The following is a 26,853-nucleotide window of genomic DNA, read 5'->3' as shown; positions in this document are numbered from 1 at the left end:
GCGCGTGTTTTATGTGTCCCTCAACATGCTTGTGCAGGGCAGGGACAGCTTGCCTGTTGAAGTAAAAGCGGCTGGGCACCTTGTACTGTGGGACTGCCAATGCCATCAAGTCACGGAAGCTGTCAGTCTCCACCAGCCTGAATGAGAGCATTTCCAGGGACAGAAGTTTGGCAATGCCTGCATTCAGAGCCTGTGCTCGGGGGTGGTTGGCCGAGAATGCCCGCCTTTTCTCCCATGCCTGTACTACCGATGGCTGTAGAGTAGACTGGGAGTGTGAGGATGACTGGGAATGTGGTGCTGTGGGTGGAATTACACTAGGTCTCTGGACAACAGTGCCAGAGGTTCTTCCATGGCGATCCTGGGAGGAAGCCAAACCAGCTGTGCGTGAGCTGGAGGAAGAAGCAACACGAGCTGAAGAGGTGGTAGCTGCCGCTGTTGGTTGGCCTACGTCTTCAGTGTGTTTTTGTAACTCCACCGCGTGCCTGGTCCGCACGTTTCCACATATTTGTGGTATTGAGGTTGCTGACACTTTTACCTCTTTTGACTTTCTGATGACACAGCTTGCATTTGACAAAACAAATGTCATCTGCAACTGTGTCAAAAAAGGACCAGGCACTGCAAGTCTTGGGAGCGCCCTTTTTGGCTTTTGAAAGAGACAGGCTCCTAACGGGTGCCAAAGTGGAGGCTACAGGCTCCGCCGTCTTCCCCCTCCCTCTTTGGCCCATTCGGGGAATCTCTTCCTCAGAGCTGCTCCCACCACCTTCCTGTTCCTCACGCCACGATGGGTCAAGGACCTCATCATCTCCACTACCCTCTGCCACCAACTGCTCCTCCTGGGTAGTCTCGGCAGCACAGTACGCACCAGAAAGTGGCACCTGAGTTTCATCATCAGATGCGTACTGCGCTGTGGTCACCGCAGGCACTGGCCCACCCGCCTCTTCAGAGTCAGAGAGACAAAGCTGTTGGGCATCACTGCACACTGCCTTTTCTTCCATTTCTCCAATGCTGCTTGGCTGCCTCCCTGTTTCCAAGCCAAGAGATTCAGAGAACAGAAGTAGAGACGGCTCCTGTCCTGGGCTCTCTGACTGCCTGGCCAATTTGGCAGGTGGTGAAGAGACAGATGGCTGCTCTCCAGTGGTCTGTGCCTGAGAGGATGTGGCACTAATTGAAGTCGATGCCGATGCGTTAGCTGCCATCCATCCGACAACGGCTTCAATTTGATCTTCACGCAGCAGCAGTGCACGGCGCTCTCCGACAAAGCTGCGCATGAGGGACTGTTCCCTGCTGAAACTGAGTGATGATGAGTCACCGGTGCCCGCAGCAGGCACAGAATCACCACGTCCTCTCCCTGCTCCTCTCCCTGCTCCGCACCCACGCCCACGTGCCTTACTCCCTGCCCTCTTCATCTTGGTTGACAGATAAAGATAAGCAGAAAAGTACTAAGGCCTTAGTGTGCTTATTCCTGAAATGCTCCTCCTAACAGGTGTAAGAAACACTAATGTTGTAAAGTGTGGACTAGACTTTATTATTGATAAAATGTGGCCTACACAAGTGTTAAGTGGTGTTTGGTGAACTTTACTTTTTTTTTTTCTGCAGATCGGACTACAGAGCGAGTTTAACTCACACGGGGACCGTGCAGACAGCCGTAAACGACGCTGCAAGGCCCAAAAACCCTCCTCTAGGTTATCCTATGTAGTGTTTTTCCACTATTTAGCTGGAGACGGGTGGAAAAACACTAATAGGAATTTTTAAAAAAAAATTTCAACAGGCTGCACTATTTGAAAAAAAGGAAATTTTTTTTCAAGGTATGAGGCAGTAACGCATCCTGAGCTGAATCCAACCGGCTGTGGCTGCACACAGACTACAGGGCGAGCTGCGCTCACACGGAGACCATGCAGACAGCCGTAAACGGCGCTGCAAGGCCCAAAAACCCTCCTCTAGGTTATCCTATGTAGTGTTTTTCCACTATTTAGCTGGAGACGGGTGGAAAGACACTAATAGGAAATTTTTGGAAACATTTTCAGCAGGCTGCACTATTTGAAAAAAAGGAAAAGTTTTTTCATGGTATGAGGCAGTGACTTACCCTGAGCTGAATACAACCGGCTGTGGCTTTAAACTATTTTTGAAACTGAAAAATTTGGACCTGTCACCAAAAAACAAATCAGGAGTGGGAATCTTAGGTTCTAAAGCAGGAGTCTGAACAATATAATCTGAAATACCCTGTACCCTAGCAGCAAGCTGGTCCACACGAGAAGCTAACTCCTGAACATTCATGCCAGTACTAGGTTCCTCAGCCACCCAGAGATTAAGAGGGAGGAGAAGACAAAACAGGCTGAAGAAAAAAAAATGGCTCAAAACCTTTCCTCCCTTCTTCTGAGATGCATTTAACTCCTTGTTGGCCAGTTGTACTGTTATGATCAGGCGGCCTTGGAGCAGCATGAAAAAACCTTCGCTGGAGTAATGGTAACTATACAGACCGCAAACCCTGATCTTATCACAGACACTAGAAGTAGCCATGGGGTGTGCCTAACCAGACCTAGACACCTCGACACAGCCGGAGGACTAAATATCCCTAAAGATGGAAAATAGGAAAAACTCACTTGCCTCAGAGTAGACCCCCAAAGGATAGGCAGCCCCCCACAAATAATGACTGTGAGTAGAAGAGGAAAAGACACACGCAGACTGAAAACAGAAATAAGCAAAGGAGGCCACTTCTACCTAGATAGGAAAGTATAGTACAGGATACTAAGCGGTCAGCACAAAAACTACAAAATATCCACAGCAGAAAAATACAAAAACTCCACCACCTAACTAAAGATGTGGAGAGTATATCTGCGACTCCAGCGAATCCAACCAGACAGAGAAAACAACAGGACAGTCTAAGCTGGAACAAAATAGAAACTATGAACAGCACAAAAAATAAACACACAGCCTGTGTGCCTAAGAAAATGAAGCAGACACTTATCTTTTGCTGAATTGGCAGCAAGCAGGAGAGGCCAGGCAGAGAACCAATACTTCCAATAGAACATTGACAACTGGAAAGGACTAATGAGTCCTGCAAAGCTAAATACCCCAGTCAGAATTGCAATTAGCAGAAACACCTGTCCAAGACTGCCGCCCAGGCACAACTGCATTACCATCAACAACCACCGGATGGAGCCCAAGAGCAGAATTCACAACAGAGGAGGATGATGGGGATGATTATTTTTTGGATGAGGAATCTTCTCAGGGGGCAATAGAAACTGGTGGCGTTGCAAGGCCAGGTTCAGGGTTTTTGAGGGAGACAAGTGACGTAGATTTGCCAGAAAATGCCCCTCAACCCAGCACAAGCGCAGATTTGACAACTGGAACATTGGCCCACATGGCGGATTATGCCTTGCGTATCCTCAAAAGGGACCCACGCATTATAAAAATGATGACCGATGACGATTACTGGTTGGCCTGCCTCCTTGATCCTCGCTATAAAGGCAAATTGCAAAATATCATGCCACATGAGAACCTCGAACAAATATTGGCAACCAAACAAGCAAGTCTTGTAGACCGTTTGATTCAGGCATTCCCAGCACACAGCGCCGGTGATGGTTCTCACACAAGGTGCAGGGGGCAACAGGGCAGAGGTATTAGAGGTGCACAAATCAGAAGTGGCGTTGGACAGAGGGGTTTTCTGACCAGGTTGTGGAGTGATTTCGCAATGACCGCAGACAGGACAGGTACTGCAGCATCAATTCAAAGTGACAGGAGACAACATTTGTCCAGTATGGTTACTAACTATTTTTCATCCCTTATCGATGTTCTCCCTCAACCGTCATTCCCATTTGATTACTGGGCATCCAAAATAGACACCTGGCCTGAATTGGCCGAATATGCATTGCAGGAGCTTGCTTGCCCAGCAGCTAGTGTGCTATCAGAAAGAGTATTCAGTGCTGCTGGTTCAATATTGACCGAAAAAATGACTCCCCTGGCTACCCAAAATGTTGATGATCTAACCTTCATTAAAATAAACCACTCATGGATTTCTAATTATTTTGCCCCACCTTTCCCGGCTGACACCTAGCTTTCCTATACAAAGGTAAAGCTTGTGGACTGGTCTTACTGACTGTTCCAATCTCTAAATTTGCTGCTGTCGTTTGTACAGCATATGATATGTTTACACCTCCCTAAATGGTTTAACTCCCCCCAGGGGGCTGTGGGCTCGCTACTTGGTGCAAGCACCCGTGAGAGTGCCGTTTGTCTGAAGAGGTGGGTGTGCCCACTTTTGGTTGACGGCACTGCCACCGGTTCCCTCATAGCCTCATAGTACAATGTGTCTCTGGCGGTGGTGGCACGCAACCAACGTCAGACACACCGTTGTAACATGGGGGGCCCTGGGGCCTGTACCGCTGGCCGCAAGAGAGTGCCCCCCAGCTCAAACAGTGCTCTACCACCTGCAAAATAATCTCTCACAGCTCCACCAATGTTTAGTCTATGCGCTGAAATCCTTCAATGCCTGGCACTGACAATACCAATTTGTTGACATGTATGATGCTAGTTAAAATAGTCAGGGGCCGTGTCCTATATTTACACCAGTAAATACTTTGCACCAAATTACTATGTCTGAAAGTCATCATAGGAGCCCACCCCTGTACCTAAGTATGCCACCCTGTTTTTTTTTTGTTTGTTTTGTGGTTTTGCGAGACATTAACATCTATTTATTTTTTAGGAGTACTAACTGTGTCAGACAATCCTTCCAATAGTCCTCCGCTGACCACACCAATGCTGCCTGTGTACCCCTACCACATAATCGAAGCTGCATTGAGCCTATTTTGTTATTTTAGGCCTACTAAGTCTGTCTGCGGCACCTCCTTCCAATAGTCCTCCGCTGACCACACCAATGCTGCCTGTGTACCCCTGGAACCTATTTTAAATAAATAGAGCCTACTTTTTTTATTTTAGGCCTACTAAGTCTGTCTGCGGTCCCTCCTTCCAATAGTCCTCCACTGACCACACCAATGCTGCCTATGTACAACTGGAACCTATTTTAAAGTGCATAGAGCCTACTTGTTTTATTTTAGGGCTACTAAGTCTGTCTGCGGTCCCTCCTTCCAATAGTCCTCCGCTGACCACACCAATGCTGACCGTGTACCCATGTAACCTTTTTTAAACCTGCGTTGAGCCAAATTTGTGGTGTAAGGCCTACTAGTGTCTGTCTGTGCCACTCTATACAGCTGTCCTCTTAAAAAAAATGACCTGCAATTGTCAGGTTTTCAGCCTATAGGAATTTTACAACTGCAGTGGGGCTACTAGTGTGGTTGGGGCCTACTAACGGTGTATGCCGCTCCTTGCTGTTCTCCTGGTTTCCTGTCCTGAACTTCCATTTTCAGGCTCTCGTGAAGTAGTTGTTAATATGACACTGCATTTGGCCTACTAGTGTGGTTGGGGCCTACTAACGGTGTATGCCGCTCCGAGCTGTTCTCCTGGTTTCCTGTGCTGAACTTCCATTTTCAGGAGTAGTGTATAATCGGGTCCTTTCGTCAAACTCAATCTGACAGGTGCCCCGCCCCTATCAAAGTGTATCAAAATGTGTAACCCCTCCCCTCTCCTTGTCTGACGGCTGGTATCCAGCTGTCCCTCCTTGTTTGATTTCCCCTTTTGATATCGTTTAATATAGTTTAATTTGCTGCATTTTGATATTATTCCCGTATTTGTGGAATAACACATGTTTATAATTATAGCCTAGTCGTGTATTTATTTTACACGTGGTTTATAACACCTTTCTCATTTGTTTTATATTAGATTTTATACGTAGCCCGAGTTTGATTCTGTTAGCTGTGTTTTATTCACAGTGTATTCATATAGTGGAGAACTTAAAACACACCAAGCTGTTTATTTGCGGCCCTACTGAACATTAACTAAATGGTAGGGTTATCTGCGGGTCAGGGGTTTATAACACCTAGGTCAATTGCTGGTGTATTCGCTTTCCCAATAAATGTTCATTTACACAAACAGAAAAGTTATTGTTTCCTGTAGCTGTCTATTTGTTTTTTGTATTCGCTCCCTTAGAAAACTTATTTGTGTTTCAGCTGTGTTATCTGAGGGTCATATTTTTGTACAAATTCATGCTGTTTGGTGATCTTTGTGAAGCAGAACTTTGTTTTATAACACATTTGTACCTGTATTGTACCTGAAGGTTATGTAGGGTTATCTGCGGGTCAGAGGCTTAAAGAAAAGTTATTGTGTCCTATAGATGTTATCTGAGGTTATTTGTTTTTTGTATTAGCTTTCTCAGGGCAGCTGCCTGGAGGTGTTATGGTATATAATTATATCCTAGGGTCTGTACGACTACATACAGCGTGTTATGTTCATTAAAATGTTTTATTGTCGTTTGTGCCTATATATATATATATATATATATATATATATATATATATATATATATATATAATATGACCCAATGTTACAACACAAGCAAGTAAGAAGCAGTGTGTTTTATACGAATATAAATTTTATTTCTCACAATAAAACAGCATCTCAAATTTTAAGTTAGCTAACAGCATGATGCTGACAAATGCATCTTTGCGGTATCTGATAACGACACGATGAACATTAATTCTGCATTATTTTATCACATGATGAAAATAGCCATTTTATATTGAATTACTGCAGATCGCCGGCATGACTGAGTGTAATATTGCACTCAATACTGTGCAAAGGGTCTGAATACTTATGTCCGTGTGATATTTCAGTTTTTCTTTTTAATAAATTCGCAAAAAAATCTACATTTCTGTTTTGTTCAGGCATGATGGCGTGCAGAGTGTACATTAATATATATATCTCAGAATGCAACTGAATAGTAATGCTAATTAGTCCATATAAATAGAAAATTATGTAGAAACCCAAAGTTTTGATAAGTGTATGAAAATACACCAATATTAACTATTTTCGCCCGCATTTTATATAAAATCTGCATAAAAAAATCTTCTTGGCTGCACCAAAACACGTAAGAAACAAATGTACAACTTTTAGCGCTGCCGCATCCGCAGATATTATTCCAGCGTTCTTTAATTCTACATTATTTTATCACACATTAATTTCACAACTTTTATATGATATTTATAACACATTCTCATTTATAAGGGATTTATAACACAATATTGTAAAATCATTTATTGGTTCGCGGCCTTACTAATATCCTTTGAAAATAAATTCAGCATTATTATTCCATGCTGTGACATTTTTATTCTGCAGCAACCTGTTTAGTAAAAATTCAGCATTCTTTTTATATCTTTGGTTTATATTATATTAGCTTTTTGTCATAGGTCAGGGATTTTTTGCACTTTATTAATATGAGGTTATTAGTCATTTAGGACTTTATTAATATGCTGTACACATATAGTATTTTTGATATCTCAAAAGGGTGTGACACATTCCCATATATTATTCCAGCTTTCTTTAATTCTACATTATTTTAGCACATATTAATTTTACAGGGGCCTGTGCTGTCTATAATTTGACTCCTTTTTATTCAAAGACATCTAACATATACAGACTTTAATGTTTTTGTGTAAAATCGCGGGCAGACAGGCACGAATACACACACACACACACACACACACACAAAACACAGAACCCACACACAACAAACACACAGAACCCACACACACAACACATACAACACACACAAGAAATAGACATTTAGGACTTATTTATGATTAATATGCGATTATTAGTCATTTAGGACTTATGTTATCATGTTTTTGCACTTTATTAATATGCGGTTATTAGTCATTTAGGACTTATGTTATCATGTTTTTGCACTTTATTAATATGCTGACCACATAGGTCAGGGATTTTTTGTACTTTATTAATATGCGGGCCACAAACACTTCTGCACCCACGGGCGCTTCTCAGCCAACCATGCATCCGGTACTCATCAGGCACTGTGAAATAATGCAAAAATACATCTGTGTGCGGCTGTCGGCATCAACATTTTGCTATTATAAGTTTATGGTTCTGTAAAGAACACGCAACACATACAGAACTCACACACACACACACACACACACACAAATACACACAACACACAACACGCACATATTATGAAAAATGACAATCATTGTATGTGATTTAAAAGACTTTAGTTAGATTTATCAGGGGTGATTTAGTTTGAAAGCACGCAGCTCCTCGGTAATGTCTGGTGTTGGACATGCATTTAACAGTCTTTCATATGTATCGCAGAAAGATTTTAGTTCCATCTGTGCGAGTTTGCTTTGAGCGTACTGCGCAGACATGTCAGTAAACATTTTGACATGGTCAGCATCCCACGAAGGACGACCTGTGTAAGGTGTATGTACAGCAACTTTTTGCTTTCTACCTACACGGCGCCGGGATACGGCGCGTTTCTTTAGAGGTAATACAGGAGCAAAAACGCTAGAAGAGCCTGCAAGAGCAGTATCTGCAGATTGCACAGTCTGGCACACAGGTATATTGAGGGGCTCTATGGGTGACCACATACCCTCGGAGAGCTGTTCAATTTCTCTGTTTTCAGGAGTAACTTGTGGTATGGCGTCTGTGCTATTGGCGGGCCGAGTTATGCGGGGCCTAGCGTTCTGCGCTGCACGTTTCTCTCTTGAAACGTTCGTATATTTCTGATGTGAAATCTTGGGGCTTGGATTCCCGGGTTGTTTTGGTGCCGCGTAGCATTCATCACGATCCACAACACAGATGGGCGAAAGAGATGTTGTTCGCACCGCCGTATTAGCTCTTTGTGGTTGATTCTCTTCAGCGCCATAATTACGCCGGTGCAAAACTCGTTGCTGAAGAGGCGACGTATCTAAAAGAAAAGATACAAGTGGCGGTTAGCCGCGAAACGGCGCAAAATTGGAAAAGCTAAACGGCGACGCATAGCTATGATCATGCGTAATATTTGAAAAGTTAATGGGGACAGGTACCCATGAAATCATTGTAACAATATTTACATAAACCTGTATAGAGCAGTCCAGATATATACTTACAAATATGAAGCGGGAATTGTCCCACAACAGCTCCTGGTTTAACGGGCGGCGCGATGCTCAAACTCGCAGAGGCGGGAATATTCTCTTTTTCAAGCTGTATTTTCCGGGCAACTAGATTAGCTGGTGTAAGTAAAAATATAACGATTAGCGAACACAGAATTGATTTTCTACACAAAACTGCAGCGTTGAGACGGATATATATATATATATATATATATATATATTCAAAAATGAATTTTCTGACAGTTAGCTAGCAGCTGTAAGTAAATATGAGTATTACACAAAAGTGAGAATCGACTGTATTTCAAGTGAACAGATACCTTTTGTATTCTTGAAACACCGGCGTAACGAGCTGCCGCGTCTTTTAGGCGCATCGGGTTTCGCTGAAGTTGCAGGGTTCTTGACATCTATGATCTCCACGTCTGAACCCAGCGTATCGCGTGGTTCGGGAACACACCAGTATTCAGGCATATCGTCAGATGTCTCCGTGTCAGTATCTGTATGAGAAATTGCGCGTAGTTCGTGTTTACATACAAAGGATTAAAGCAACTGATATAGTATAATATAGTTTTACGGTATAAACATATTTGCGGTGTAAATTAATATAGCAAGACTTATGCCGCTATATATTAATAATTCAGTATTATATTGGTGGCTACCGCTATTATTTGTTTTATTAATTTAATCATATATTTATTATGACATAATTTGTGTAATACAATAGTTAATAGATGCTATAGGTTTATGCCATAAACAGTATATATTAACATAGATAATATATATATATATATATATATTTAGCTTTCTTACATGTGATACATGAAAGATAAATATCTTTGTACCGTGTTACAATGACATTTTTCCCTATCTAAAAGCAAAAAGGTGCTCCTAATTACCCATGATGAGGTGAAGAGCAGGCCCATTATCGGCTAGCGGCTCCACGGCTTCAATGCGCTCATAATTCTGCGTTATGAAATTATTGCGCCAATCGGGCGACATACACGGCTCTTAAATAAGAAAGAATGCATGAATATATAATTAATATAATTTACTTATAATATAATGACACAATCAGAATGAGTTAATACTCTGTACATTATACGCGTATAATACTGAGTTAATACATGCATTAATTGCATGTATGACTGTGTTCTGGGTGTTAACAGAAAGCGTGTGATGCGGCGTAACTGGGTGTGTTTCTGGGTGTTAACAGCTGAGTTGCTTTCTGACACTCAGGATAAATACAGCTGACTGTCCCACTACAGTACAACAGACATCCACCAGAAGCCAGACTAGGCTAAAAGAAGGACTATTCTAAATGTAAGTATATAAGACACTTGTCTTATTATTCGCAAATGCTTAATTATATTTAACTATGCATCTCTAAACCATAATTAAGGATGTTATTTGTTTAATAAGTTAGTGTTATACTGGAAGCTAACTGCATATTTAGTAACGATGTATAATATAGTTTTTACTGTATAAGCCATATTTGTGGGACATAATTAATATAGAAAGGCTTATGGCTGGGGCATAACCACCATTGTTATCTGACATGTGCTAGCAATTAGTCACGGGTGCCGTATAATGCGGTTTTCCTGTAGGGGTGTTCACGGTGGGTGGTAATTTCTCTCTGAACAGTTGCGCTACTCTCTGAAAAGTAAGTGTTTACTGTTTTATTTGCGGTCTAATATTATCAATGCCTGTAACGCATATTTTTGTAACGTAGTTTTAAACTGTATTTATTGGCGGAGCAGTTATAGATAAAACTTATCCCCTATTTATTTAAGATGGAAGCCCAATACCCTCGCGAGCAATGCAGCCCCCTTCTTGCAAGCACACAATTAGGTATTATACGCGTATAATGTACAGAGTATTGACTCATTCTGATTGTGTCATTATATTATAAGTAAATTATATTAATTATATATTCATGCATTCTTTCTTATTTAAGAGCCGTGTATGTCGCCCGATTGGCGCAATAATTTCATAACGCAGAATTATGAGCGCAATGAAGCCGTGGAGCCGCTAGCCGATAATGGGCCTGCTCTTCACCTCATCATGGGTAATTAGGAGCACCTTTTTGCTTTTAGATAGGGAAAAATGTCATTGTAACACGGTACAAAGATATTTATCTTTCATGTATCACATGTAAGAAAGCAAAATATATATATATATATATATATATATATATATTATCTATGTTAATATATACTGTTTATGGCATAAAACTATAGCATCTATTAACTATTGTATTACACAAATTATGTCATAATAAATATATGATTAAATTAATAAAACAAATAATAGCGGTAGCCACCAATATAATACTGAATTATTAATATATAGCGGCATAAGTCTTGCTATATTAATTTACACCGCAAATATGTTTATACCGTAAAACTATATTATACTATATCAGTTGCTTTAATCCTTTGTATGTAAACACGAACTACGCGCAATTTCTCATACAGATACTGACACGGAGACATCTGACGATATGCCTGAAAACTGGTGTGTTCCCGAACCACGCGATACGCTGGGTTCAGACGTGGAGATCATAGATGTCAAGAACCCTGCAACTTCAGCGAAACCCGATGCGCCTAAAAGACGCGGCAGCTCGTTACGCCGGTGTTTCAAGAATAGAAAAGGTATCTGTTCACTTGAAATACAGTCGATTCTCACTTTTGTGTAATACTCATATTTACTTACAGCTGCTAGCTAACTGTCAGAAAATTCATTTTTGAATATATATATATATATATATATATATATATATATATATATATATATATCCGTCTCAACGCTGCAGTTTTGTGTAGAAAATCAATTCTGTGTTCGCTAATCGTTATATTTTTACTTACACCAGCTAATCTAGTTGCCCGGAAAATACAGCTTGAAAAAGAGAATATTCCCGCCTCTGCGAGTTTGAGCATCGCGCCGCCCGTTAAACCAGGAGCTGTTGTGGGACAATTCCCGCTTCATATTTGTAAGTATATATCTGGACTGCTCTATAAAGGTTTATGTAAATATTGTTACAATGATTTCATGGGTACCTGTCCCCATTAACTTTTCAAATATTACGCATGATCATAGCTATGCGTCGCCGTTTAGCTTTTCCAATTTTGCGCCGTTTCGCGGCTAACCGCCACTTGTATCTTTTCTTTTAGATACGTCGCCTCTTCAGCAACGAGTTTTGCACCGGCGTAATTATGGCGCTGAAGAGAATCAACCACAAAGAGCTAATACGGCGGTGCGAACAACATCTCTTTCGCCCATCTGTGTTGTGGATCGTGATGAATGCTACGCGGCACCAAAACAACCCGGGAATCCAAGCCCCAAGATTTCACATCAGAAATATACGAACGTTTCAAGAGAGAAACGTGCAGCGCAGAACGCTAGGCCCCGCATAACTCGGCCCGCCAATAGCACAGACGCCATACCACAAGTTACTCCTGAAAACAGAGAAATTGAACAGCTCTCCGAGGGTATGTGGTCACCCATAGAGCCCCTCAATATACCTGTGTGCCAGACTGTGCAATCTGCAGATACTGCTCTTGCAGGCTCTTCTAGCGTTTTTGCTCCTGTATTACCTCTAAAGAAACGCGCCGTATCCCGGCACCGTGTAGGTAGAAAGCAAAAAGTTGCTGTACATACACCTTACACAGGTCGTCCTTCGTGGGATGCTGACCATGTCAAAATGTTTACTGACATGTCTGCGCAGTACGCTCAAAGCAAACTCGCACAGATGGAACTAAAATCTTTCTGCGATACATATGAAAGACTGTTAAATGCATGACCAACACCAGACATTACCGAGGAGCTGCGTGCTTTCAAACTAAATCACCCCTGATAAATCTAACTAAAGTCTTTTAAATCACATACAATGATTGTCATTTTTCATAATATGTGCGTGTTGTGTGTTGTGTGTATTTGTGTGTGTGTGTGTGAGTTCTGTATGTGTTGCGTGTTCTTTACAGAACCATAAACTTATAATAGCAAAATGTTGATGCCGACAGCTGCACACAGATGTATTTTTGCATTATTTCACAGTGCCTGATGAGTACCGGATGCATGGTTGGCTGAGAAGCGCCCGTGGGTGCAGAAGTGTTTGTGGCCCGCATATTAATAAAGTGCAAAAAATCCCTGACCTATGTGGTCAGCATATTAATAAAGTGCAAAAACATGATAACATAAGTCCTAAATGACTAATAACCGCATATTAATAAAGTGCAAAAACATGATAACATAAGTCCTAAATGACTAATAATCGCATATTAATCATAAATAAGTCCTAAATGTCTATTTCTTGTGTGTGTTATATGTGTTGTGTGTGTGGGTTCTGTGTGTTTGTTGTGTGTGGGTTCTGTGTTGTGTGTGTGTGTGTGTGTGTGTGTGTTCGTGCCTGTCTGCCCGCGATTTTACACAAAAACATTAAAAGTCTGTATATGTTAGATGTCTTTGAATAAAAAGGAGTCAAATTATAGACAGCACAGGCCCCTGTAAAAATTAATATGTGCTAAAATAATGTAGAATTAAAGAAAGCTGGAATAATATATGGGAATGTGTCACACCCTTTTGAGATATCAAAAATACTATATGTGTACAGCATATTAATAAAGTGGAAAAATCACTGACCTATGTGGACCGCATATTAATAAAGTGCAAAAATCCCTGACCTATGTGGTCAGCATATTAATAAAGTGCAAAAACATGATAACATAAGTCCTAAATGACTAATAACCGCATATTAATAAAGTGCAAAAAATCCCTGACCTATGTGGTCAGCATATTAATAAAGTGCAAAAACATGATAACATAAGTCCTAAATGACTAATAACCGCATATTAATAAAGTGCAAAAAAATCCCTGACCTATGAAGTGCAAAAATCACTGACCTATGTGGCCCGCATATTAATAAAGTGCAAAAAATCATGTGTATTTGTTGTGTGTGTGTGTCGCATGTGTTGTATGTGTTCTGTATGTTGTGTGTGTGTATGTTTGTCGTGTGTGTTGTATGTGTTGTGTATGTTATGTGTGTTTGTTGTGTGTGAGTTCTGTGTTGTGTGTGTGTGTTCGTGCCTGACCTATGTGGTCAGCATATTAATAAAGTGCAAAAACATGATAACATAAGTCCTAAATGACTAATAATCGCATATTAATCATAAATAAGTCCTAAATGTCTATTTCTTGTGTGTGTTGTATGTGTTGTGTGTGTGGGTTCTGTGTGTTTGTTGTGTGTGGGTTCTGTGTTGTGTGTGTGTGTTCGTGCCTGTCTGCCCGCGATTTTACACAAAAACATTAAAAGTCTGTATATGTTAGGTGTCTTTGAATAAAAAGGAGTCAAATTATAGACAGCACAGGCCCCTGTAAAATTAATATGTGCTAAAATAATGTAGAATTAAAGAAAGCTGGAATAATATATGGGAATGTGTCACACCCTTTTGAGATATCAAAAATACTATATGTGTACAGCATATTAATAAAGTGCAAAAATCACTGACCTATGTGGTCAGCATATTAATAAAGTGCAAAAACATGATAACATAAGTCCTAAATGACTAATAACCGCATATTAATAAAGTGCAAAAAATCCCTGACCTATGACAAAAAGCTAATATAATATAAACCAAAGATATAAAAAGAATGCTGAATTTTTACTAAACAGGTTGCTGCAGAATAAAAATGTCACAGCATGGAATAATAATGCTGAATTTATTTTCAAAGGATATTAGTAAGGCCGCGAACCAATAAATGATTTTACAATATTGTGTTATAAATCCCTTATAAATGAGAATGTGTTATAAATATCATATAAAAGTTGTGAAATTAATGTGTGATAAAATAATGTAGAATTAAAGAACGCTGGAATAATATCTGCGGATGCGGCAGCGCTAAAAGTTGTACATTTGTTTCTTACGTGTTTTGGTGCAGCCAAGAAGATTTTTTTATGCAGATTTTATATAAAATGCGGGCGAAAATAGTTAATATTGGTGTATTTTCATACACGTATCAAAACTTTGGGTTTCTACATAATTTTCTATTTATATGGACTAATTAGCATTACTATTCAGTTGCATTCTGAGATATATATATTAATGTACACTCTGCACGCCATCATGCCTGAACAAAACAGAAATGTAGATTTTTTTGCGAATTTATTAAAAAGAAAAACTGAAATATCACACGGACATAAGTATTCAGACCCTTTGCACAGTATTGAGTGCAATATTACACTCAGTCATGCCGGCGATCTGCAGTAATTCAATATAAAATGGCTATTTTCATCATGTGATAAAATAATGCAGAATTAATGTTCATCGTGTCGTTATCAGATACCGCAAAGATGCATTTGTCAGCATCATGCTGTTAGCTAACTTAAAATTTGAGATGCTGTTTTATTGTGAGAAATAAAATTTATATTCGTATAAAACACACTGCTTCTTACTTGCTTGTGTTGTAACATTGGGTCATATTATATATATATATATATATATATATATATATATATATAGGCACAAACGACAATAAAACATTTTAATGAACATAACACGCTGTATGTAGTCATACAGACCCTAGGATATAATTATATACCATAACACCTCCAGGCAGCTGCCCTGAGAAAGCTAATACAAAAAACAAATAACCTCAGATAACATCTACAGGACACAATAACTTTTCTTTAAGCCTCTGACCCGCAGATAACCCTACATAACCTTCAGGTACAATACAGGTACAAATGTGTTATAAAACAAAGTTCTGCTTCACAAAGATCACCAAACAGCATGAATTTGTACAAAAATATGACCCTCAGATAACACAGCTGAAACACAAATAAGTTTTCTAAGGGAGCGAATACAAAAAACAAATAGACAGCTACAGGAAACAATAACTTTTCTGTTTGTGTAAATGAACATTTATTGGGAAAGCGAATACACCAGCAATTGACCTAGGTGTTATAAACCCCTGACCCGCAGATAACCCTACCATTTAGTTAATGTTCAGTAGGGCCGCAAATAAACAGCTTGGTGTGTTTTAAGTTCTCCACTATATGAATACACTGTGAATAAAACACAGCTAACAGAATCAAACTCGGGCTACGTATAAAATCTAATATAAAACAAATGAGAAAGGTGTTATAAACCACGTGTAAAATAAATACACGACTAGGCTATAATTATAAACATGTGTTATTCCACAAATACGGGAATAATATCAAAATGCAGCAAATTAAACTATATTAAACGATATCAAAAGGGGAAATCAAACAAGGAGGGACAGCTGGATACCAGCCGTCAGACAAGGAGAGGGGAGGGGTTACACATTTTGATACACTTTGATAGGGGCGGGGCACCTGTCAGATTGAGTTTGACGAAAGGACTCGATTATACACTACTTTCAGGCTCTCGTTAAGTAGTTGTTAATATTACACTGAATTTGGCCTACTAGTGTGGTTGGGGCCTACTAACGGTGTATGCCACTCCGTGCTGTTCTCCTGGTTTTCTGTCCTGAAATTCCATTTTCAGGCTCTCGTTAAGTAGTTGTTGAAACAACACTGCATTAGGCCTACAAGTTGGGTCTGGGTTGTAGAGACGGTGTCTGCCGCTCCAAGGTGTTCTCCAGGTTGCCTCTCCCTAGCTTCTATCTTCAAGCTCTCGTTCAGTAGTTGTTGAAACAACACTGCATTAGGCCTACAAGTTGGGTCTGGGTTGTAGAGACCGTGTCTGCCGCTCCAAGGTGTTCTCCAGGTTGCCTCTCCCTAGCTTCTATCTTCAAGCTCTTGTTAAGTAGTTGTTGAAACAACACTGCATTAGGCCTACAAGTTGGGTCTGGGTTCTACAAACGGTGTCTTCCGCTCCAAGGTGTTCTCCAGGTTGCCTTTCCCTAGCTTCTATCTTCAGGCTCTCGTTAAATTGTTTTTAATATAACACTGCATTTGGCCTACTTGTTTTGTTGGCCCTACTAACGGTGTCTGCCGCTCCTTGATGTTCTCCTCCACTGAACAAACCAGTGCCGCTTGTTTACTTCTGTTACCAATTTTGAACTGCATTTAGCCTACTTAATGATTTTGGCCTACTCACTGTGTCAGCCTCTCATTACAGTAGTACTCCACTGAACAAAGCAATGCCCCCTGGTTAGTCCTGTTACCAATTTTGAACTGCATTTAGCCCACTTTATTATTTGGGCCTATATCTGTGTTTCCTTCTCATCCTGCCCATTGCCCAGCCAGTGATAGATGAGTCTGCTGGTACATTGACCCAGGACGCTACATTCCCCGTGCATGCTACACAGCCAGAATGTGACCCTGCTGAAAGTCAGGTTCCCCTTCACGCATACCATACCACCTTACACGAGGACAAAGAGGAAGATGCAAATGAAAGTGCAGGTAGGTGCAGATGAAAGTGCAGGTTCCTTCATCAGGTAGGGGGGGAATACTTGTTGGCGACGTCACTGGCACAGGGCCCCTCATAGTATGCAAAAGTGTCGCTGCCGGTGGGAGGTGCCCCCGCCGTGCAAACACACCGCCGTACTTTGAGGGGCCCTGTGCCAGTGCCAATGCCAACAAGTGGGCTCCCCTGCTTGCTCAGGATCACAGCACTTGCAAAGTTTAAATACTTACCTCTCCCTGCTCCACTGCCGTGACGTGGTCCAGATTTCCTGGGCCCACTAAATACTTGAACCAGCCCTACCCCCCCACAGCTTTAGCCAAATGACCCCCAATTTCCAATGCTTAGCTATTATTATAAGGTAAATTAAGATTGACAAGCTTCAGTAACAAGAATGGATGTTTTTGCCATTAAAATGGGCACTGTACGTGTTTTCCTGGCCTCCACTCACTGCCGACTATGCTTCCCCATTGACTTGCATTGGGTTTCGTGTTTCGGTCGATCCCTGACTTTTCGCGATAATCGGCCGATTTCACTCGACTCCCTCTGCGTCTCAGAGCTTCCAGCAAGCAAGAAAAACCAATATAGCAAGCTGGACAGAAAAAATAGCAAACAAAAATAACACAAGCAAAACTTAGCTTATGCAGGATAGACAGGCCACAGGAACGATCCAGGAGGAAGCAAGACCAATACTAGAACATTGACTGGAGGCCAGGATCAAAGCACCAGGTGGAGTTAAATAGAGCAGCACCTAACGACTTAACCTCACACCTGAGGAAGGAAACTCAGAAGCCGCAGTACCACTCTCATCCACCAAAGGAAGCTCATAGACAGAACCAGCCGAAGTACCACTCTCGACCACAGGAGGGAGCTTGGCCACAGAATTCACAACAGTACCCCCCCCTTGAGGAGGGGTCACCGAACCCTCACCAGAGCCCCCAGGCCGACCAGGATGAGCCACATGAAAGGCACAAACCAGATCGGCAGCATGGACATCAGAGGCAAAGACCCAGGAATTATCTTCCTGACCATAACCTTTCCACTTAACCAGATACTGGTGTTTCCGTCTCGAAACACGAGAATCCAAAATCTTCTCCACTATATACTCCAATTCCCCTTCAACCAAAACCGGAGCAGACGGATCAATAGATGGAACCACAGGTGCCACGTATCTCCGCAACAATGACCTATGGAACACGTTATGGATGGAAAAAGAAGCTGGAAGAGTCAAACGAAAAGACACAGGATTAAGAACCTCAGAAATCCTATATGGACCAATGAAACGAGGCTTAAATTTAGGAGAGGAAACCTTCATAGGAATATAACGAGATGACAACCAAACCAAATCCCCAACACGAAGTCGGGGACCCACACAGCGCCTGCGGTTAGCGAAACGCTGAGCCTTCTCCTGGACAAAGTCAGATTGTCCACTACATGAGTCCAAATCTGCTGCAGCCTATCCACCACAGTATCCACACCAGGACAGCCCGAAGACTCAACCTGCCCTGAAGAGAAACGAGGGTGGAACCCAGAATTGCAGAAAAGCGGCGAAACCAAAGTAGCCGAGCTGGCCCGATTATTAAGGGCGAACTCAGCCAAAGGCAAAAAGGACACCCAATCATCCTGATCAGCAGAAACAAAACATCTCAGATATGTTTCCAAGGTCTGATTGGTTCGTTCAGTCTGGCCATTTGTCTGAGGATGGAAAGCCGAGGAAAAAGACAAATCAATGCCCATCCTAGCACAAAAGGCTCGCCAAAACCTCGAAACAAACTGGGAACCTCTGTCAGAAACGATGTTCTCTGGAATGCCAAGTAAACGAACCACATGCTGGAAAAACAACGGCACCAAATCAGAGGAGGAAGGCAATTTAGACAAGGGCACCAAATGGACCATCTTAGAGAAGCGATCACAAACCACCCAAATGACCGACATTCTTTGAGAGACGGGGAGATCCGAAATAAAATCCATAAAGATATGTGTCCAAGGCCTCTTTGGGACCGGCAAGGGCAAAAGCAACCCACTGGCACGAGAACAGCAGGGCTTAGCCCGAGCACAAATCCCACAGGACTGCACAAAAGAACGCACATCCCGTGACAAAGACGGCCACCAAAAGGATCTAGCCACCAAATCTCTGGTACCAAAGATTCCAGGATGACCAGCCAACACCGAACAATGAACCTCAGAGATAACTTTATTCGTCCACCTATCTGTTGTGAATTCTGTGGCTGAATTCACTCCTGTGGTCACAAGTAGTACTGCAGCTTCTGAGCTTCCTCCCTCAGGTGTTCTGGTGAGCTCGTTGGCTGCTTTGTTATTTAACTCCACCTGATTCTGTCTTCCTTGCTCCTTGTCAATGTTCCAGTGTTGGACCTGAGCTTCTGGATCTTTCCTGTGGCCTGCTGCTCTGCTTAGATAAGTGCTTTTTGCTTTTGTTGCTACTTTTTCTGTCCAGCTTGTCTATTCGTTTTTGCTGGAAGCTCTGAGACGCAAAGGGTGCACCGCCGTGCCGTTAGTTCGGCACGGTGGGTCTTTTTGCCCCCTTTGTGTGGTTTTTTGCTTTAGGGTTTTTTGTAGACTGCAAAGTTCTCTTTGCTATCCTCGCTCTATCTAGAATATCGGGCCTCACTTTGCTGAATCTATTTCATCCCTACGTTTGTCTTTTCATCTTGCTAACAGTCATTATATGTGGGGGGCTGCCTTTTCCTTTGGGGTATTTCTCTGAGGCAAGTCAGGCTTGTTTTTCTATCTTCAGGCTAGTCAGCTCCTCAGGCTGTGCCGAGTTGCATAGGTAGTGACAGGCGCAATCCACAGCTGCCTTTAGTTGTGTTTAGGATAGGTTCAGGTATTGCGGTCTACAGAGATTCCACGTCTCAGAGCTCGTTCTATTGTTTTTGGGTTATTGTCAGATCACTGTATGTGCTCTGATTGCTGGCAGACTGTGTCACTGGATTGCCTACATAACAGTACAAGGAGCCTAAACCTAATGATTCTCAATAGAGGGAAAAAAGAAGTTCTGACATCATTTTTTTTTCTCAGCTCTGTGTTCAGTCTTTTTTTTCCCATAGACATTTGGGTGTTTCAGGACACAGGTGTGGACATGGATATTCAGGGTCTGTGCTCTTCAATGGATAATCTCGTTACAAATGTACAAAGGATTCAAGATACTATTGATCAGAAGTCTATGTTAGAACCAAGAATTCCTATTCCTGATTTGCTTTTTGGTGATAGAACTAAGTTTCTTAATTTCAAAAATAATTGTAAGCTATTTCTGGCCTTGAAACCTCATTCTTCTGGTAATCCTATTCAACAGGTTTTGATTATTATTTCTTTTTTGCGCGGCGACCCTCAGGACTGGGCATTTTCTCTTGCGCCAGGAGACCCTGCATTGAGTAATGTCAATGCGTTTTTCCTGGCGCTCGGATTGCTTTACGATGAGCCTAATTCAGTGGATCAGGCTGAGAAAAATTTGCTGGCTTTGTGCCAGGGTCAGGATGATATAGAAGTATATTGTCAGAAATTTAGGAAGTGGTCAGTACTCACTCTGTGGAATGAATCTGCGCTGGCAGCTTTGTTCAGAAAGGGTCTCTCTGAGGCTCTTAAGGATGTCATGGTGGGTTTTCCTATGCCTGCTGGTTTGAATGAGTCTATGTCTTTGGCCATTCAGATCGGTCGACGCTTGCGCGAGCGTAAATCTGTGCACCATTTGGCGGTATTGTCTAAGATTAAACCTGAGCCTATGCAGTGCGATAGGACTATGACCAGAGTTGAACGGCAAGAACACAGACGTCTGAATGGTCTGTGTTTCTACTGTGGTGATTCCACTCATGCTATTTCTGATTGTCCTAAGCGCACTAAGCGGTTCGATAGGTCTGCCGTCATTGGTACTGTACAATCCAAATTCCTTCTGTCCATTACCTTGATATGCTCTTTGTCATCGTATTCTGTCATGGCGTTTGTGGATTCAGGCGCTGCCCTGAATCTGATGGATTTGGATTATGCTAAACGTTGTGGGTTTTTCTTGGAGCCTTTGCGGTGTCCTATTCCGTTGAGAGGAATTGATGCTACACCTTTGGCCAAGAATAAACCTCAGTACTGGACCCAGCTGACCATGTGCATGGCTCATGCACATCAGGAAGTTATACGCTTTCTGGTGCTACATAATCTGCATGATGTGGTCGTGTTGGGGTTGCCATGGCTGCAAACCCATAATCCAGTATTGGATTGGAACTCTATGTCGGTATCCAGCTGGGGTTGTCAGGGGGTACATGGTGATGTTCCATTTTTGTCTATTTCGTCATCCACTCCTTCTGAGGTCCCAGAGTTCTTGTCTGATTATCAGGATGTATTTGAAGAGCCCAAGTCCGATGCCCTACCTCCGCATAGGGATTGTGATTGTGCTATCAATTTGATTCCTGGTAGTAAATTCCCTAAAGGTCGATTATTTAATTTATCCGTGCCTGAACACGCCGCTATGCGCAGTTATGTGAAGGAATCCCTGGAGAAGGGACATATTCGCCCATCGTCATCACCACTGGGAGCAGGGTTCTTTTTTGTAGCCAAGAAGGATGGTTCGCTGAGACCATGTATTGATTACCGCCTTCTTAATAAGATCACTGTTAAATTTCAGTATCCCTTGCCATTGTTATCTGACTTGTTTGCTCGGATTAAGGGGGCTAGTTGGTTCACTAAGATAGATCTTCGTGGTGCGTATAATCTGGTGAGAATCAGGCAAGGAGATGAATGGAAAACTGCATTTACGCCCGAGGGTCATTTTGAGTATCTGGTGATGCCGTTCGGACTTGCCAATGCTCCATCTGTTTTTCAGTCTTTTATGCATGACATCTTCCGTGAGTATCTGGATAAATTCCTGATTGTTTACTTGGATGACATTTTGATCTTCTCAGATGATTGGGACTCTCATGTGAAGCAGGTCAGAATGGTTTTCCAGGTCCTGCATGCTAATTCTTTGTTTGTGAAGGGATCAAAGTGTCTCTTCGGTGTGCAGAAAGTTTCATTTTTGGGGTTCATCTTTTCCCCTTCTACTATCGAGATAGATCCGGTTAAGGTCCAAGCCATCCAGGATTGGACTCAGCCGACATCTCTGAAAAGTCTGCAAAAATTCCTGGGCTTTGCTAATTTTTATCGTCGCTTCATCTGTAATTTTTCTAGCATTGCCAAACCATTGACCGATTTGACCAAGAAGGGTGCTGATTTGGTTAATTGGTCTTCTGCTGCTGTGGAAGCTTTTCAGGAGTTGAAGCATCGTTTTTGTTCTGCCCCTGTGTTGTGTCAACCAGATGTTTCTCTTCCGTTCCAGGTCGAGGTTGATGCTTCTGAGATTGGAGCAGGGGCGGTTTTGTCACAGAGAGGTTCTGGTTGCTCAGTGTTGAAACCATGTGCTTTCTTTTCCAGGAAGTTTTCGGCTGCTGAGCGTAATTATGATGTGGGCAACCGAGAGTTGCTGGCCATGAAGTGGGCATTCGAGGAATGGCGTCATTGGCTTGAAGGAGCTAAGCATCGCGTGGTGGTATTGGCTGATCATAAGAACCTTACTTATCTCGAGTCTGCCAAGCGCTTGAATCCTAGACAGGCCCGTTGGTCGTTATTTTTTGCCCGCTTCGATTTTGTGATTTCGTACCTTCCGGGCTCTAAAAATGTTAAGGCGGATGCTCTGTCTAGGAGTTTTGTGCCCGACTCTCCGGGTTCATCTGAGCCGGCGAGTATCCTCAAGGAAGGAGTCATTGTGTCTGCCATCTCCCCTGATTTGCGGCGAGTGTTGCAAAAATTTCAGGCGAATAAACCTGATCGTTGTCCGGCGGAGAAACTGTTCATCCCTGATAGGTGGACTACTAAAGTTATCTCTGAACTTCATTGTTCGGTGTTGGCTGGTCATCCTGGAATATTTGGTACCAGAGAGTTGGTGGCTAGATCCTTCTGGTGGCCATCTCTGTCACGGGATGTACGTACTTTTGTGCAGTCCTGTGGGATTTGTGCTAGGGCTAAGCCCTGCTGTTCACGTGCCAGTGGGTTGCTTTTGCCCTTGCCGGTCCCAAAGAGGCCTTGGACACATATTTCGATGGATTTCATTTCTGACCTTCCCGTTTCTCAAAAGATGTCAGTCATTTGGGTGGTCTGTGATCGCTTTTCTAAAATGGTCCATCTGGTGCCCTTGGTTAAATTGCCTTCCTCCTCTGATTTGGTGCCTTTGTTCTTCCAGCATGTGGTTCGTTTGCATGGCATTCCTGAGAATATTGTTTCTGACAGAGGTTCCCAGTTTGTTTCGAGGTTTTGGCGAGCCTTTTGTGGTAGGATGGGCATTGACCTGTCTTTTTCCTCGGCTTTCCATCCTCAGACAAATGGCCAGACCGAACGAACCAATCAGACCTTGGAGACATATCTGAGATGTTTTGTTTCTGCAGACCAGGATGATTGGGTGTCCTTTTTGCCGTTGGCTGAGTTCGCCCTTAATAATCGGGCCAGCTCGGCTACCTTGGTCTCTCCATTTTTCTGCAATTCTGGGTTCCATCCTCGTTTCTCTTCAGAATAGGTTGAGTCTTCGGACTGTCCTGGTGTGGATTCTGTGGTGGACAGGTTGCAGCAGATCTGGACTCAGGTAGTGGACAATTTGACCTTGTCCCAGGAGAAGGCTCAACTTTTCGCTAATCGCAGACGCCGTGTGGGTCCCCGACTTCGTGTTGGGGATCTGGTTTGGTTATCTTCTCGTCATATTCCTATGAAGGTTTCCTCTCCTAAATTTAAACCTCGTTTTATTGGTCCGTATAGGATTTCTGAGATTCTCAATCCTGTGTCTTTTCGTCTGACCCTCCCAGACTCCTTTTCCATACATAATGTATTCCATAGGTCGTTGTTGCGGAGATACGTGGCACCTATGGTTCCATCTGTTGAGCCTCCTGCCCCGGTTTTGGTGGAGGGGGAATTGGAGTATATTGTGGAGAAAATTTTGGATTCCCGTGTTTCTAGACGGAAACTCCAGTATCTGGTTAAATGGAAGGGTTAAGCTCAGGAAGATAATTCCTGGGTTTTTGCCTCTGATGTCCATGCTCCAGATCTTGTTCGTGCCTTTCATGTGGCTCATCCTGGTCGGCCTGGGGGCTCTGGTGAGGGTTCGGTGACCCCTCCTCAAGGGGGGGGTACTGTTGTGAATTCTGTGGCTGAATTCACTCCTGTGGTCACAAGTGGTTCTGCAGCTTCTGAGCTTCCTCCCTCAGGTGTTCTGGTGAGCTCGTTGGCTGCTTTGTTATTTAACTCCACCTGATTCTGTCTTCCTTGCTCCTTGTCAATGTTCCAGTGTTGGACCTGAGCTTCTGGATCTTTCCTGTGGCCTGCTGCTCTGCTTAGATAAGTGCTTTTTGCTTTTGTTGCTACTTTTTCTGTCCAGCTTGTCTATTAGTTTTTGCTGGAAGCTCTGAGACGCAAAGGGTGCACCGCCGTGCCGTTAGTTCGGCACGGTGGGTCTTTTTGCCCCCTTTGCGTGGTTTTTTGCTTTAGGGTTTTTTGTAGACTGCAAAGTTCTCTTTGCTATCCTCGCTCTATCTAGAATATCGGGCCTCACTTTGCTGAATCTATTTCATCCCTACGTTTGTCTTTTCATCTTGCTAACAGTCATTATATGTGGGGGGCTGCCTTTTCCTTTGGGGTATTTCTCTGAGGCAAGTCAGGCTTGTTTTTCTATCTTCAGGCTAGTCAGCTCCTCAGGCTGTGCCGAGTTGCATAGGTAGTGACAGGCGCAATCTACAGCTGCCTTTAGTTGTGTTTAGGATAGGTTCAGGTATTGCCGTCTACAGAGATTCCACGTCTCAGAGCTCGTTCTATTGTTTTTGGGTTATTGTCAGATCACTGTATGTGCTCTGATTGCTGGCAGACTGTGTCACTGGATTGCCTACATAACAGTACAAGGAGCCTAAACCTAATGATTCTCAATAGAGGGAAAAAAGAAGTTCTGACATCATTTTTTTTTCTCAGCTCTGTGTTCAGTCTTTTTTTTCCCCTAGACATTTGGGTGTTTCAGGACACAGGTGTGGACATGGATATTCAGGGTCTGTGCTCTTCAATGGATAATCTCGTTACAAATGTACAAAGGATTCAAGATACTATTGATCAGAAGTCTATGTTAGAACCAAGAATTCCTATTCCTGATTTGTTTTTTGGTGATAGAACTAAGTTTCTTAATTTCAAAAATAATTGTAAGCTATTTCTGGCCTTGAAACCTCATTCTTCTGGTAATCCTATTCAACAGGTTTTGATTATTATTTCTTTTTTGCGCGGCGACCCTCAGGACTGGGCATTTTCTCTTGCGCCAGGAGACCCTGCATTGAGTAATGTCAATGCGTTTTTCCTGGCGCTCGGATTGCTTTACGATGAGCCTAATTCAGTGGATCAGGCTGAGAAAAATTTGCTGGCTTTGCGCCAGGGTCAGGATGATATAGAAGTATATTGTCAGAAATTTAGGAAGTGGTCAGTACTCACTCTGTGGAATGAATCTGCGCTGGCAGCTTTGTTCAGAAAGGGTCTCTCTGAGGCTCTTAAGGATGTCATGGTGGGTTTTCCTATGCCTGCTGGTTTGAATGAGTCTATGTCTTTGGCCATTCAGATCGGTCGACGCTTGCGCGAGCGTAAATCTGTGCACCATTTGGCGGTATTGTCTAAGATTAAACCTGAGCCTATGCAGTGCGATAGGACTATGACCAGAGTTGAACGGCAAGAACACAGACGTCTGAATGGTCTGTGTTTCTACTGTGGTGATTCCACTCATGCTATTTCTGATTGTCCTAAGCGCACTAAGCGGTTCGATAGGTCTGCCGTCATTGGTACTGTACAATCCAAATTCCTTCTGTCCATTACCTTGATATGCTCTTTGTCATCGTATTCTGTCATGGCGTTTGTGGATTCAGGCGCTGCCCTGAATCTGATGGATTTGGATTATGCTAAACGTTGTGGGTTTTTCTTGGAGCCTTTGCGGTGTCCTATTCCGTTGAGAGGAATTGATGCTACACCTTTGGCCAAGAATAAACCTCAGTACTGGACCCAGCTGACCATGTGCATGGCTCATGCACATCAGGAAGTTATACGCTTTCTGGTGCTACATAATCTGCATGATGTGGTCGTGTTGGGGTTGCCATGGCTGCAAACCCATAATCCAGTATTGGATTGGAACTCTATGTCGGTATCCAGCTGGGGTTGTCAGGGGGTACATGGTGATGTTCCATTTTTGTCTATTTCGTCATCCACTCCTTCTGAGGTCCCAGAGTTCTTGTCTGATTATCAGGATGTATTTGAAGAGCCCAAGTCCGATGCCCTACCTCCGCATAGGGATTGTGATTGTGCTATCAATTTGATTCCTGGTAGTAAATTCCCTAAAGGTCGATTATTTAATTTATCCGTGCCTGAACACGCCGCTATGCGCAGTTATGTGAAGGAATCCCTGGAGAAGGGACATATTCGCCCATCGTCAT

The 26,853-nt window shown here is 42.6% G+C and overlaps 1 protein-coding gene and 1 long non-coding RNA gene across 2 annotated transcripts in view; both read left to right on the top strand.

Moving 5' to 3' along the window:
• The window catches only part of LOC138657437 (zinc finger protein ZFP2-like), a 492,419-nt gene that overhangs the window by 153,059 nt on the left and 312,507 nt on the right, over nucleotides 1–26,853 (top strand). The window lies entirely within an intron of this gene.
• On the top strand, nucleotides 11,263–12,577 carry LOC138657485 (uncharacterized). The gene is made up of 3 exons (XR_011317057.1): nucleotides 11,263–11,641; nucleotides 11,860–11,979; nucleotides 12,161–12,577. It is a non-coding gene; the product is annotated as an uncharacterized lncRNA (long non-coding RNA).

This window comes from Ranitomeya imitator, chromosome 1, assembly GCF_032444005.1.
Source record: "Ranitomeya imitator isolate aRanImi1 chromosome 1, aRanImi1.pri, whole genome shotgun sequence".
In the NCBI taxonomy this organism is placed as follows: domain Eukaryota; kingdom Metazoa; phylum Chordata; class Amphibia; order Anura; family Dendrobatidae; genus Ranitomeya; species Ranitomeya imitator.
The sequence above is the reverse complement of the archived record's forward strand: the minus strand, read 5'-3'. Positions and strand labels throughout refer to the sequence as shown.